Here is a 14,944-nt window from a genome sequence, read left to right on the forward strand (position 1 = left end):
TACAATTAAATTTTATAAACAAAAAATAACTTGTTACTATTAGATGTTAATTTTTTTAATTTTTGTTTGAACTTTGTTCCAAGCTATGCTTTTTAGTGGCCGCATCTGCTGTATGAATTATGGCGAATCCTTTGATGCGTCAAATTACAAAGGGTACCCACATCACCATCATGCTACAATATATGTTATATATATGTAATACAACGGTAGTTATCATCTGAGTGAAAAACCACAAATGAATTTGTATAGTATTCTGGTAATGCTTAAGGGAAATGGAAGACAATGAATTTTTTCACCATTTACAAATATCATAGGTAAAATTAGATTTCATGACGATAATAAACAACGAAATAACTTCGTAGGATATCTAAAGATGCATGTCTATAGCCTATTATTTTATGACTAAATATCACCTATCTGCTTCTCTATTTTATCTCCATTAGCCTTAAATCTGTTTGTTAACTCTTGGTACCAAGTCCAAGTAGTAGATCTTGCTTGCCCTACTAGTTCCATAACCAATTAACTTTTTTGTGGGGATGTCCTAAAACATACAATTGTTTGACCAAAATGTATAATGCAAGTGCAGAGCATCAATGATTGTGAACCGTACACCTTGTTGTATGTGGATTATTGATTTGGGAAGACCGATTGCATGGCACTTGACTCAGGACAAATTAACTATATACTAAAATTCAGTTCACCGGCGCTGTTTTTCACTGTTAATAAACAGTGAAAGAACGAAAATACCCTCGACTTCTTCTGGCTTTACAGTTTTCTTATCTCTTTTGTGCAGTGGAATGTCTGATTTGCCCATGCTGGGCACGTGTCTTTCATCCTTAGTTTCTTTGGTTCGATTCATTTGTTTCGGTTTACCTTTGGCTTCCCCTTTTTCTGGTTCCCTCATTTCGTTTTTCTCCGTCTTCATCGCGGCCTGTTTTATCTCAAATCCTTTGTTTTTGTTACGCAAAATAATCTCCTGCGAGATCGTGTCTTTGATTTTCTTGGGTATTTTTTTTGGAGTCTCTCTTTTCACAGAAATTGGGGCACGTCTGTAAAGTTATCTGTGTCAAACTCCGGCAAGCTCTTTTCGGCCGAACTCCGGCCAATCGGACCTCGCAGTTAACACCAATCATCTCCCCTTCATCTCTGGAACAAAAACCACCATTTGCATGCCTGGATCATTACGATTTAGGTGAATCACAGTAGGTTGCTGTCCAGTTTTTCCGGCGAGGTTTTCCGGTAGGTTTCTTATTTTATTTTCTGTTGTTTTGCAAGGAACCAGATCCTTTCCATGCTCGAGAGCTAAACAGGTATGGCACCTCTCTTTTCCACAGGTATGGCACCTACTGATTCTGTGCCAAACCCAATAACTTTTTATTTTAGAGGTTTGATTTTTATGGAATTTGAAGTGAAAGATTTGGTGCTTAATTTTTAGGTTTTTTTTTTTTAACATAAATTAATGTGTTATATGCCATATCAGATGTTAATGCACTTGGATCACACAATGAATGCATTCTTAAACTTATGTAGAAACAAGAATTCTGCAAGTTTATATATAAAAGGATGCCAGACACAATGCTATATCAGGATGATCTCTTGAAACGTTTTGTTTCCTTTTCACAATTGTGCAGGGAAACAATAGGAGCTTCAATGTACTCAGTGAGAACGTTAGGGCCAGCCGTAGCTACAAACAATTACAAAGCCATATGGGTCTACGTCTACCTCACTGCACCATTTCTTGGGGCGCTCTTTGGGGCGGGAACCTACGCGGCTATCAAGCTTCCAGAAGATGGTGACTTTACCCTGCAAATATAATGGTGCCATTCTTTTTGAGGTGAGGTAAAGCTTTATCTCTGTAGATATATGTATCTTAACAGGAACCATGGGGTTGCTACCGAAATTGATTCTAAAATATGGGATTTTGGTTGTTTTTGAATCTCGTTTTGTTATATTTTATGTATCTTAACGGGAACTCGAAATTGCTTCTACACACACAACTTCAATATATAAATAAAAAACAGGACCCACACAAACACGCACATAAAAATTTCATCAATTTGTTTATACTAAATCTGTTATTCTGATTTCATTTTGAATTCACTGGAAAAAAAAAAAATACATAAATCCATAAGACGGAGGAAAAAGTCGTGATTCAGCACCATAAGATGTGATTAATAACAAATTATTTTTATGAAACCCCAATTGAATCTAAAGGGAGCAGCTTTGCACACACACCCTGAATTTTCTCAATATGTTGTTCCTCCTGAAGAGCTTGGTGAAAAATGGCTTCCTCTCTGTTTTCAGAACTGCGGTATGCATATATATTCATGCTCTTCTTTACCTTTTCTTCGTTTCTATTTTTTTAGTAGAAAATTGATTTCTCCTAATGAATTTATGGCCATGGCAGTAGTAGTATAAGATGAAAAATATTGATTGAGAGATGGTTTTACATTCTTATGGTCAAATTTTTGTTAGAAATTATTGTATGAGATTACTGTCAGCTCAACATTTGTTTTCTTATGATTTCTAGGCTTTTAAATTAAAAATCTGAGCTTCAATACCTCGAATTTTTGGGGATTTAACATATAGATGAAACATCCAGCATGATAAAGATCCAAGTAGATTCAACTTAAGGGTATTTAATTTTTTATATTTTTTATATTAATATGTTGTATTATCCAAATAAAAAAACCACACTAAGAGGGCATATCAATATTACTTCATCTGTCATCATTAATCAATATCACATTGTAATATTATTTTCTTCATATAAAAAAAGATAGATTTACCTCTTTGTTATCTATTGCACTTGGCATTTCTTGAAAAAGAAAATTTACATATTCATTTTTTATGAAGATTTTGTAAGAAAGAGTAATTTTTGACAAAAAATTTTCCATTGTTTGGTGATGAATCGACTCAAACATGGCTTCTCTTGACTCTTGAGAGGGAGAACATGTGTTTTAGTTATGAGATCCAAGTTCCTATAATGCAATTTCAATGTTGATTGCACATTCTTCATTTATAGTTGCGACTCCTACTTTGTTTCCAAATGTCCATGCTGCTGTTTATTTAATTTTCTCACTTTTGCTTCTTGCAGTGAATGTTTCCTCATTGTCGATGCCCCATTCTTCATTGTTGGCAAATTTATCATTTGGCATATACTTTAACAGTTTAACTTCTTTATGAACTTCCAAAATTCAGTACGTATCATCGAATTGCACATGATTTACACTTTTAGCTATATCGATTAGTACCAAGTGAAGTACGAGTGCCAATAGAGAACAATGTGAAAAGTTTGGACATGGAAAACCAAGATACGTTTTTATGTGTTATTCTACAAACACATCTTTTTTACCTTATTGAACATAAGGATGTAAACAGATTTTAATATATTTTGCACGTTAAATATGATCCTGCAGCATCGTGCGGGTCGAATTGCTAGTTAAATCTAAAATTCCACTGCAAGTGTTGTGATATCTAATGTAAGTGGCACCCCTCCACTGCTGCTGGGGAGAGCTCTCTCTCTCTCTCTAGCTAATTCATTATATCTGCATTCCGTTTTTGGTCATTTCATCCCTAAATTATGTGGGAATTTATTGAAGGATGATGTCTTGAGTCGCAGCAAATTCATTGAAGGATTTGAATGATTTTGATTACCTAAGAAATTTAAGTGAAGGATATATGAGTTTGTGATTTAGGAACTTAAAATTTTGATACGACAGTTTTGGAGATTTGAGGATAAAATTAGAGTTTCAATGTGAATTCAATAAAACAAGTATGTGCCAAGAAATGACCTAGGATTGGTTGCTCAGATACCATGTATAATCCTTGAATATTTTGATATTTCTGGTTGAACGTTTTGTTCTTCGACATATACACTCTTCCCAATCCTGAACTAGTGATCCTAGTCACCCACCTCTTTTCTTCCACAATTATCTTTCTTTGATAAAACCCTAATTTTTTTCCTTCATTCAAAACTGAAATCAATTCATCTTAGCAATTATATAAAGAATGTTGGGGTTGTACCATAAAATTAATTGGCAATATGGGGAGTAACCCAACTTGCTTATAAGCTCATGCAAGGTCCCTCCTCCAACGTGGGATTCATTCTCAACAAGCCCTCTTACATGTGCCAAATTTTCAAGCTTAACACGCGAACAACACAATGGTGTGATGTGGAGTGCATGTGGCCTTTTGGCTTCACAAGTGAAACATCCTGCTCTGGTACCATGAAGAAAGGGGTTCCATCATAACACCAATTGGCAATATGGGAGTAGCCAATCTCTTATAAGCATTTGCAAGATTTTTCCTTTCATCAATGTGAGACTTTTTTCCTTCACATCGTCACACGCTCCCTCACGTATGACGAATTTTCAAGCCAAACACATGTACAACAGGATTTGGTGACATTGAGCATGTGTGGCCGTTGGGTTTCACACATGAGTCAACCTGCTCTAATACATGAAAAAAGTTAAGGTTCCACCATAAAGCCAATTGGCAATATGGGAAGAGCTTAACTTATTTATAAGCCCATGCAAGGTCCCTCCTCCCATGTGGATTTCATTCTCAACACATGCAAAGTCCCATATCAGTGAAGGAAAAACTTTGCAAGGACTTACAAGAGGTTGGGCTACTCCTTAAATTGTCAATTGGTGTTATGATGGAACCCTAACTTTTTTCATAGTATCAAAGCAGACTACTCTTTCAACACATCTTGGCCCTAATTTACTAGGCTCGAATGTGTCTTTTTAAATTAGGCTTTCGAAAAGTTGTGCTAGCTCCAACTTAAGTGTATTAAATGACTAAGCCATCAAAAAGTTGAGTTAGCCCTAGTACCTAAATGATGATCGTGCTCTCAAAGAGTTGTGTCAGCTCCAGTGTAATGACTTGATCAGGCTCTCGAAAAGTTGCATTAGCTTTGGTGTAATGACTTGACCAATTTCCGATGTGAGAATTGGTTTCCCTTGTCCTTATGGTTTTGATCACTGTGTTGTTTCATGTTGGATGATGAGTAGATTTTATATTATATATTTAACCCTATTCTTAGTATTTGGCTATTATTTTGGAAGAATTTTGATACTTTGAATTGTATTTCCAATATAGGACTTTCGACTTCCTTTGAAGCAAAACATAATCAAATAGATGAATTTTGGAGTAATTCCAGTTGGAGAACGATCGTGAGTCAGTTAGCTTGATCATGTCAAAATTTGGAATTTTTCTACCAAGCAGTCATTTTCTGGCGATAGAATAAAGAAGCAGTGAGTGATGCTGGAATAGTGACATTTTGGGCTTGAATTGCACTTTTGGAGCCCAAGATGACCTCTGATGGGTTCATGGCCTTCTGAAGATGTGTTCATAACGTTCTAATCTTCAAAATAATCTATTATAGGCCAGATTTGGAGGATGTTTGAGGCTAAAACGTGGTTGGACAGTTTTTGTGCAGATTCTCCTAATTTAATTAGGACTTTATTTTCTAAGTTATTTTATTGTTATTTAGTCTCCTAGTTGGAATAAAAGACTGGGTTTTTAGGATTGTGCGATGGATTTTAGATGGGATTTAAAAGGTTTGGCAGGCCTTAGTTTATAGACGTTCTCTTTTATGTGACTTGGAGACAGAGAGAACTTGGCTAGGGTTCCTGAAGGATTTCAAATTTTTACTTTAAGGTGTTTTCATTCCTTTTTCTTCATAATAATATTTTCTATGATTTTAATTATGAATATGTGTAACTAATTTCTTTTGTTAGGGCGAAGCCTTGGGCCTTAGCATGAATATGTAATTTTTATTTAATTGTTTATGATTGATTGCATGCATGCTTTAAATTATTGATCACTGTTTTAAACTATGTAATTGTCTTAACGCTTGATCACCATTAGGATCTTTAGAAAAGTAATTTGATGCAATTTTGGTTGGAAGGTTCCTTGCAATTGACGTTGGCTTCTTGTGATTAATAATTGTAATTTCACTTAAGATGAACACCATGTCTTAAGGGTTACATGGTTTTTCAAAGGGTTTTCACAAAACATAATGAGTTTCTCATGTTCATATTTGATCCGAACGTCCGGACAGATTGCATGTTAGATGTACGTTTTATATTGGAAATTTCAAGTATAATATAAATTAGGAAAGCCTAACCTTCAAAGTGGCATGTTTAGATCATAAGTAATTGGTAAAAATTCATAGAATTGCTAGGTGACGGTGAAACCCTAGTGCTTTTATAAATTGGTATTTAAAACTTTTTTCTTTTGTCATATTAGTTTTGGGCAATTTTTTTTTTTAATTAAAATTCATTATAATATTACCCAATTTCAAAGTCTCCTTTCTCAATTTTTAGTTTTAAGTAGTTAATTAGAAGTTGTTTTTACATAAATTATTAAAATAGTCCTTAAGGAGAACGACCTTGCATAAGCATATATACTACAACATCTTTGTACTCTTGCAAATATGTTATGTGATTTTAATCCTATTTACGTAGGTTCCAAAAATCCTATGACCGGACTTAAGAAACAGAACAAAAGGATGGTATCCAAGCGCAGCACTCTTACAAATAATAAGTATTGCAATATTGAACCGCAGATCGATTTCAAAAAGAAACCAAACACTTATTGATACATGAAAGAATCATTGATAACAAGAATTAAGAGGAAAGAATTAATCAAATGATAAAGAGGAAACAATTATTACATGAACAATCTAATGAAATATTTAAGCCATCAGCATCGCGAGAAGACCAAAAATAACCGCCATCCACCCGTATCTTGTTCCAACACTTCCAGTTCCTGTTGCTGCAGAGGTGTAGGGGATTGAGGTGCTAGGGCTTGAGGCAGTGTAACTGGGACTTGGGCTAGGAGCAGATGATGGCATCACAGTTATAAGAAGCTTCTGGTTCCCCGCTTTACAATGCTGACCAACACCGCAAATGTACCATTTTCTTCCCGGGGTTGCAAGGGTGACCACGTCGTTTCCACTAGTCAATAGCACACTGTCTAATGGAGCTGCACATTGCTGAAAGCCAGTGCCATTCACTTTGTGCACGTTGTGGACTCCTTTTGGATACTTAAAAACTGCATGGAACAAAACACAAAAATCTTTGAACTAGTTCCCATATACAAATATAAAAAAATAAAAAATAAAAAAAAGAAGGAAAGGAAAGCAAGTTTGTGTAGGGATTTTATATTTAACTAGCCTCTACGCACGCGTGTGAGAGAGGCATTTTCTTTAATCACGAGCGCTACGCGCCCATAAGATGTGTTATGTTAGTTGTTTTTTTTCTTATACTGCTTCATAAAAATAAAATAGAACATACACTTATAAATAAAAAGGATATTGCATGGGAAAGCACATTTGAAGATGTTAATGAAGAATAAAGGAAGAAATACAGCAAGGAACCAAATAATAGTGTTTGATAAAAAAACTAAACAATTAATTCGACAATAAGCTGAGCAAGAATTTATATGTATCATCTTGTCCTTAAAATACCACAAAATACAGCTCGCTTAAATCACATCTCTTTGAACACTTTATCTTATTAAAAGCTGCTAATTAAATATGAGTTGATAGTGTTTGTGGCTTCATAATATAATTTCTAATATTCCGTAAATTCCACCTTCAAGCTCTTCCGTAAATTCAATGCTCCCACAACTTTAGCACTTTTTTCCATGGGTGCAAACGGGTCATTGAAATGAGAATATGAGTTGAAGTGTAAATTGCATAAAGTAAGTAAGTAGTAATTAAAATGTACATATGTAGATAAAAAGTAAGAAATGAAATAACCGTATCGAATTAGATTGAATTCAAAAGCTCAATCAAGATAATATCAAATGTAAAATTCCTTATTCTGATTTCGTTGCCATGTTGAGCTGGATAAATTTGTTATTGTTACCAAAATCTAAAACAAATCAACCCATGTTCATAGAACGTGGTACATAATAACTCATTTATTGCATAATCTGGGTCCCTTGTTCATTGGCAGAAAATATTAAATGGAAAACGCAGTTAACCGTTCTTTTGCATAATCTTTGATATGAGCTCTCAATTTGGATTAGAGAGGAAAGCATACAATTCTAAAAAGTGCTCTCAAACATTAACAACCAATCTGGTATGAATTTCGAAAATCTCATGTAATAAACATTATATTAATTGGAAAAACCTCCATAAATGAAACCGATGATGAAAGAAGGACAAATATAAAAGGGAGGTTTCCAATTTCCAATTATAAAAGAGCAACATAATCAGCTATTGCTGTGACAGAAATGTCCACACCTTTAAAAATGATTACTGAATTTTTTTTTTTCTCGATACTAACAAAAACAAAGAATAACATATGCACACACATACTTGAGAATAATGAACAACCTTTAGATAGTAATTTGATTAAAGACATAGATAACATATTTCGTTCTTCGCACTTTGCAAGAAGATCACATAAGGAAATATTTGTCTTCCTGCATGCATTGCATGCGTGCCATAAAAAATGACTTTCAGAAAATGAAGACACCATAGGTGAGAATGGAGCAAAAATAAAAAAAAATAAAAAAGATAAAACAACCAAAACAGAGAATGGAGCAATGATTTTCAAATTGCATACCAATTGATTGCCTGCAAGAATATTTCTGATCTCTATCTATCTGCTTCCCTCGCCATGTATTTGTTGTTGGAAATGTGCCCTAAAACCAATCATATGATGATACTTTATGGACATTTCACATGTTAAACTAATCTAGTTTAATATAAAGGGCAAAGATTATTGTTTTAAGGCGTCTCATATAAATGTTATATGCTTAACGATAAGTCCAAGGAATATGTAATTGGGAGAATGTGATCCAAAGAAGTTAGATTCATGAGACCATTCTCTTTTGTATACATATCCTAAACGTTCCTAATCATATGACTGCCAATTGGGCATTGACAGTCTATTAAGATCAGTACATGCTATGTATTCTCTTAGAGAGAGTGACTAGTCTAGAGTCATTAGTGTGACTGACACCAAGACAAGCATGTAGGTGCTCAATAGAGAATGAGTCCACTGAACACGATCAACAAGGAGTTCTCATACTCATGTCACATGAGAAGTCATGGTTGGGATAATGCAAAGTAGTCCTTTGACCTGAGGTATCGTAGTTGTCTTGTAGTTAGGTCCTTGATCTTTGACTATGTCAAAGTCACTCCATAAGAAGGTGTCCACGGTATAGTTGGGGTTGAGCCACTTAGTCATGGAGGCAGGTGAATGCACAACAAGGGATCTCTAATCTTCAAATTGTTTGAGGGAAAATACTCTATGATATGATTAAGAATCTCTGGCCAGAGTATGAATGAGATTTAGGAAGTCGTTCCAGACATGAATAAACTATCAAACCAAACAATGTTGTCAAGAGTATTGTATTAGAGAAAGACCGTATTGCATTAGAATCCTAAACTGAATAGGTTCTCCACCTCTTCTGATTAGCTTAGGTAGCCATGACATACTACTAGGTGTCGCTCATGGTTTGTGGAAGCCCCAAAGGTGTATAATCACTAAAGGGAGAATTGAAAGTAAGTTTCAATTCACAATCGATTTGAATAGTTCTAATCGCCCACTGCCTCACTAAAAGGAACCTAATAGATCACACACCATGTAAGGTAATGATTGAAGGATATAACAAAGATGAGTAAGGACAATTAAATAGTTTAATTGTATATGGCAAGGATTAATTAAAAATTAATTAATCTAGAATGAAAGGTTCGTTTTAGGCCTTAATTAAGTTAGTTTTGCGTTTCGGGACACAAAAGGCTTTTGGTCTACAAGGCACATAAGGTTTAAGTTGTGTGACGACTAAAACAAAATGGGCAATTAACCCACTAAAAATAGGGAGGCCGGCCATGCTTAGGGAGGGAGTGGGTTTTGGACTTATTACAAGTTTGCCACTCCAATGAAGGTAGGTATAAATGTGACCTTATAGCCTTTTCTTCATTAGGGTTTTCTTGAGAAAATTGGAGAGAACAAAAGCTCTCCTTTTTCTCTCTAGGTGGCCGGCCACCATGGGGGAATTTACTACCATCTAATTCTTCCATGGTCACTCATCTTCTTCCTTAACCATCCTTGGTGTCGAAACTTAGAGGTCTCCAACTTTGGGGACTTTTGGAGAACCCAATTCTTCCATCCACATCCATGGAGCCAAGGAGCAAGGTGACAAGGGAAAGAAGGCCCTCACATGGGTGATTAACCTTTGCTAAGCAAAGAGGTGCTTCAAAGGTATGAAGAAATCTCAACTCTTTTTCTTAGATCTTGAGTTGAGTATTAGTTCATCATAACTACTAGGCTTTGAATTTCACGAGTAAAGTTTTGTTTTGAGTGCATACAAGCATGATTCTGCCTTTTAATTGTTAATTGCATGCATAGATGTTGCTCAAATGAACTTGTTTTCACAAATATGTCCTTCATTTGTTGCAATTGATTGGACACCTTCCACAAAGAAACCACATATCATTAGCTGATGTTTTCAATGAAACAATTTGATTGATGCAAAAACCAAAATGGAATACCTCATAAAAGTACAATACCAATCAAACATTCAAGAGAAAGGAGGAGACACAAAGAGGGAGAATTCCCGACTTTAACAGTGTGCTTGAAATGTTGTAAAGCCCTAAAACTGGTACAATTTAAAGTTTAAGTTCGTATGATTATATTTGTATACAATAGCATAAAAAATGGACTAAAGTGTAGAATATCAATTTCAATTTAATTATTAACCAAATCTCAATAACTATAAAAGTAAATCAAACAAGAAAAAGCACATATCATGCCTATGCATGTACGTTTGCTCCTGCACATGAAAAAGAATACACATATGAATAAAATTAGACATCTATAAACCTTTACCATCCTAACCACTATGAAAAATCTTCATCGTAGCCTGAATCATAGATTGCAAAACCACGCTTCTTCAAACATTTTTTTAACAATAATTAGGGGCTATGGTCATAAGAAAAATTAGAATGTTCAAAAGACATCAAAGTGGAGAATTACCTTTTAGAATTGAAAAATCAGTGCAAAAGGTTTGAAAATTACCCAATTAGATACTGAAAAAGAGAAAGATGAGATGGAGTGTGAAGGTAAAATTAAGATCGGCAACGGTTAATAAATTCCTCCATTCAATCTTTGGACAATGTTCCTTGTTGGATTGTTTTTTCTAAGAGACAAAGAAAACAATAACTGTCATAGGCGTTTGAAATTTACCAAATCTCCTTATTTGCCTAGCATTTAGAAAGGGATTCATAAATCAAAACATAACTGACTTACATCTTACATCAGTAACTCGTGGGTTTTTTCAAATCTGGTTAAGCAAACTATGTCAGTCTAAATCTAATTAAACTATGTCAATCTTCTCACAAGAATTAGGCATGGATGCAATGTAATTATGTTTCCATGAATTTTACACATAGTATAGCCTATATCTGTTGGGGTTTAAAAATGCTTCACTACTTTGGAGATGTTTATCTCACAAAGGAGAATGTAATGCAGCGGAATTTGATAGGCAAGAGTAAGAAAGAATACTCAAAGTATTACACAAGATTTTTATTCACTCACAAACTTAGTACAAAAAAAAACACTCAAACACTCTTAGAAGCTTTGTTGCTTCTTCTTACTTTTACTTGACACTCTCACTTCTTACTACTTGCTATCTTGGTTATTACAAATGGTGTGGATGCCTTCTCCTTTTATAGGCATGGATGGAACCTTGGAGAAGCATGGTAGCATCATGCTAGAGATATCTAGATAATTCCATTACCTTCCTAAGCTAGAATTATCTACACTAATCTTGCATGTTGGTGGAATCCTCACCATTCTTCTAGACTCTTCCACCAACTTGAATTTTGCTAGAATTCTCTAGCATGTGCATGGATCTTTCTTTGTGTATGGGCCGGATCAATTATCTTTGGGCCAAGACAAGATTACAATTCAACATCCCCCTTTAATCTTGTCTTGTGACGCCGATTGAGTTTCTTAGTCTAACAAAGTCTTCTTGTTTGAGTGGCTGGGTGAATATATCGGCGATTCCACTTGCACATCCTTTCTTGCAATGCACTCTCTTATGTAGTAATAATGAGTATCTACGTGCTTGCTCCTGTCATGGAACACCGGATTCTTTGCTAAAGCTATTGCAGACTTGTTGTCGACATAGATCTCTGTTGGCTCTTCTTGTGGCATGTTTAATTCTTTCAACAAGTTTCTTAGCCAGATTGCATGACAGACCCATGCAGTAGCAGCTACGTATTCAGCTTCGCAAGTAGATAGTGTGACAATCGGTTGCTTCTTCAGCATCCATGTGAATGCAGTGTCTCCCATAAAGAACACAAATCCAGTAGTGCTTATCTATCATCAGAATCTCCTGCCCAATCCATGTCGCTATATCCAGCAAGTTTGTAGTTATTAAAACTTGAATAGAACAGGCCAAAGTTAACAGTACCTTTGAGGTATTGAAGAATTCTTTTGGCGGTCTTCAAGTGTGTAGTTGTGGGATTCTCCATGTGGCGACTGACTAATCCAACGGCATAGAGAATATCTGGTCTTGTGCTGGTCAAGTAGCACAAGCTTCCAACTAGACTTTTGAAAAATGTTGGATCTACACTTTCTCCTTTGTCATGTTTGGTTAGTTTGACTCCGCACTCCATTGGCGTACTCACGGCCTTGCAATCTTCCATTTTGAACTTTTTCAGTATCTCATTTGTGTAGCTTTCTTTGGGGATGAAAATGCCTTCTTCGTTCTACTTGACTTCAATGCCTAGGTAGTATGCCATCAACCCGATGTCGGTCATCTCAAATTCTTTGGTCATCACTCTCTTGAACTCTTCAAACATGCTTAGATTACTCCTGGTGAAGATTAGATCATCCACATATGAGCACACAATCAAAATATCTCCATCTTTGACTTTGACGTAGAGAGCATGTTCATGAGGGCACTTGATGAAGTTGTTCTCCTAAAAGTACTTGTCGATGCGACTATTCCATGCTCGTGGTGCTTGTTTTAACCCATAGAGGGCTTTTTTCAGCTTCAGAACTTTATCTTCATGCCCTTTGATTTCATAGCCTAACGGTTGCTGAATGTAGACTTCTTCTTTAAGGACTCCATTTAGGAAGGTAGACTTCACATCCATTTGTTGAATCTTCCAACTGTTTTGAGCTGCCAAAGAAATTAATAATCGTATAGTTTCCAACTGAGCAACAGGTGCAAATTCTTCATCATAGTCGATTCCGGCTCTTTAACTATAGCCCTTCGCCACTAGTCTTGCCTTATATCTTTCGACCTCTCAATTGGCATTTTTCTTTGTCTTGTACACGCACTTAACTCCGATGGCTTTGTGTCTTTTCGGAAGAATAGGGAGTTCCCATGTATTATTTTTCTGGATTGCTTCGATTTCTTCATCCATTGCTTTCCTCCACTTAGTATCTTGCACTGCTTCTTGGAAGTCGACTGGTTCACAATCAGTAAAGAGATAGAAAAGTGTAGGATTATCAAGTCTTTCAGCTACCTCATAGAGATCTCGTATACTTTTTGTGCGTGGTATTTCTCTTTCATTTAGACTCCCACTTGACGATGCTAATGCTGGTGAATTACCATGATTGGTTGATGTTGGTGAAGTAGGTGGAGTAGTGGATTTTTGTTGAACCTCTCTTGCTTTCTCCATCATCCCTTGTTCATTCTCTTCTTCAAACTGAGGAAAGAAGTGAAGATCACCTGCATGCGGGCCAAAATCCCATTCTCCTTCTTCATCGAACGTCACGTCTCGACTGATCACCGTCTTCCCATTGTTCAGATTATACAACTTATATCCTTTTGAATCTGTGTCATAACCGATGAAGATGAACTTCTCACTTTTGTCGTCGAATTTGGTTCTCCTCTCGTCTGGTACATGTACATGGGCTATGCTTCCAAAAACTCTTAAATGAGAGATACCTGGTTTTCTTCCACTCCATGCTTCTTGCAGAATTTTTCCCCACACACTTCTTGTTGAAGACCAATTGGATAGGTAGACAGCACATGTTACAGCTTCTGCTCACAATTCCTTAGGCAATTTCTTGCTTTTGAGCATGCTTCGAGCCATGTCGAAGATGGTTCGATTTTTTCTTTCCACCACACCATTTTTTTTAGGGGATCTTAGAACTGTCAAAGGTCGACGAATTCCGTTTGCTTCACAAAACTCTTGGAATTCCTTCGAAGTGAATTCTCCTCCTCGATCAAATCTCATGGCTTTGATCTTGCAACCACTCTCCTTTTCTACAGCGGCTTTGAACTTCTTGAATGCTCCAAAGACTTCTGATTTCTGCTTCAAGAAATACACTCAGGTTTTCCTTGAAAAATCATCAATGAAGAGAAGGAAATAATTATTTTTACCCAAAGAGCTTGGTTTTATTGGACCGCACACATCGGTGTGAATGAGCTCGAGTGGCTTCTGGGCTCTTGTGGTCGACTCCTTTAGAAAGCTTTTCCTAAACTGTTTCCCAAGTAAACATCTTTCATAAACTTGATCAGGGTGGCTGATACACGGTAAGCCTCTCACCATCTCCTTCTTGGATAATAACTCCAGTCCCTCAAAGTTAAGATGCCCAAAACAAAGATGCCAAAGCCAAGATATGTCTTTGTAACATTTCTTGAGACACTTTGCAACATTGTTTTGAATGTTCATGGGAAACATCCTATTCTTTGACATTTTCACCTTGGCAATTAATCTTCCTTTGTCATCTCTAAGAAAAAGGATTTAATTTTTCGTATGAAAATCATAACCTTTTTCTAAGAGTTGACCCAAACTCAAAATGTTGCTTTTCATATTAAGCACGTAGTAGACATTTGAAATTAATTGGTGACCGCCATTTTTCAGGGGAATAAGGATGTTACCTTTTCCTTTTATGGATATTTTGGATTCGTTTCCAAAAGAAACGTTGCCACTCACTGATTCATTGAGCTCTAC

The 14,944-nt window shown here is 35.9% G+C and overlaps 1 long non-coding RNA gene across 5 annotated transcripts; it reads left to right on the forward strand.

Moving 5' to 3' along the window:
- Positions 1-841: 841 nt before the first annotated feature.
- Positions 842-3,553, forward strand: LOC137723674 (uncharacterized). Of its 5 annotated transcripts, none has more exons than XR_015961536.1 (4): positions 842-1,192; positions 1,276-1,334; positions 1,632-1,839; positions 2,270-3,553. It is a non-coding gene; the product is annotated as an uncharacterized LOC137723674 (long non-coding RNA). The 5 variants fall into 5 exon arrangements; XR_015961535.1 differs by having other exon boundaries at positions 1,632-1,834; XR_015961534.1 differs by having other exon boundaries at positions 843-1,192; positions 1,632-1,834; positions 3,098-3,553.
- Positions 3,554-14,944: the final 11,391 nt, after the last annotated feature.

The sequence above is a fragment of the Pyrus communis genome, chromosome 4 (assembly GCF_041283825.1).
Source record: "Pyrus communis isolate YQ-2024b chromosome 4, ASM4128382v1, whole genome shotgun sequence".
NCBI lineage: Eukaryota > Viridiplantae > Streptophyta > Magnoliopsida > Rosales > Rosaceae > Pyrus > Pyrus communis.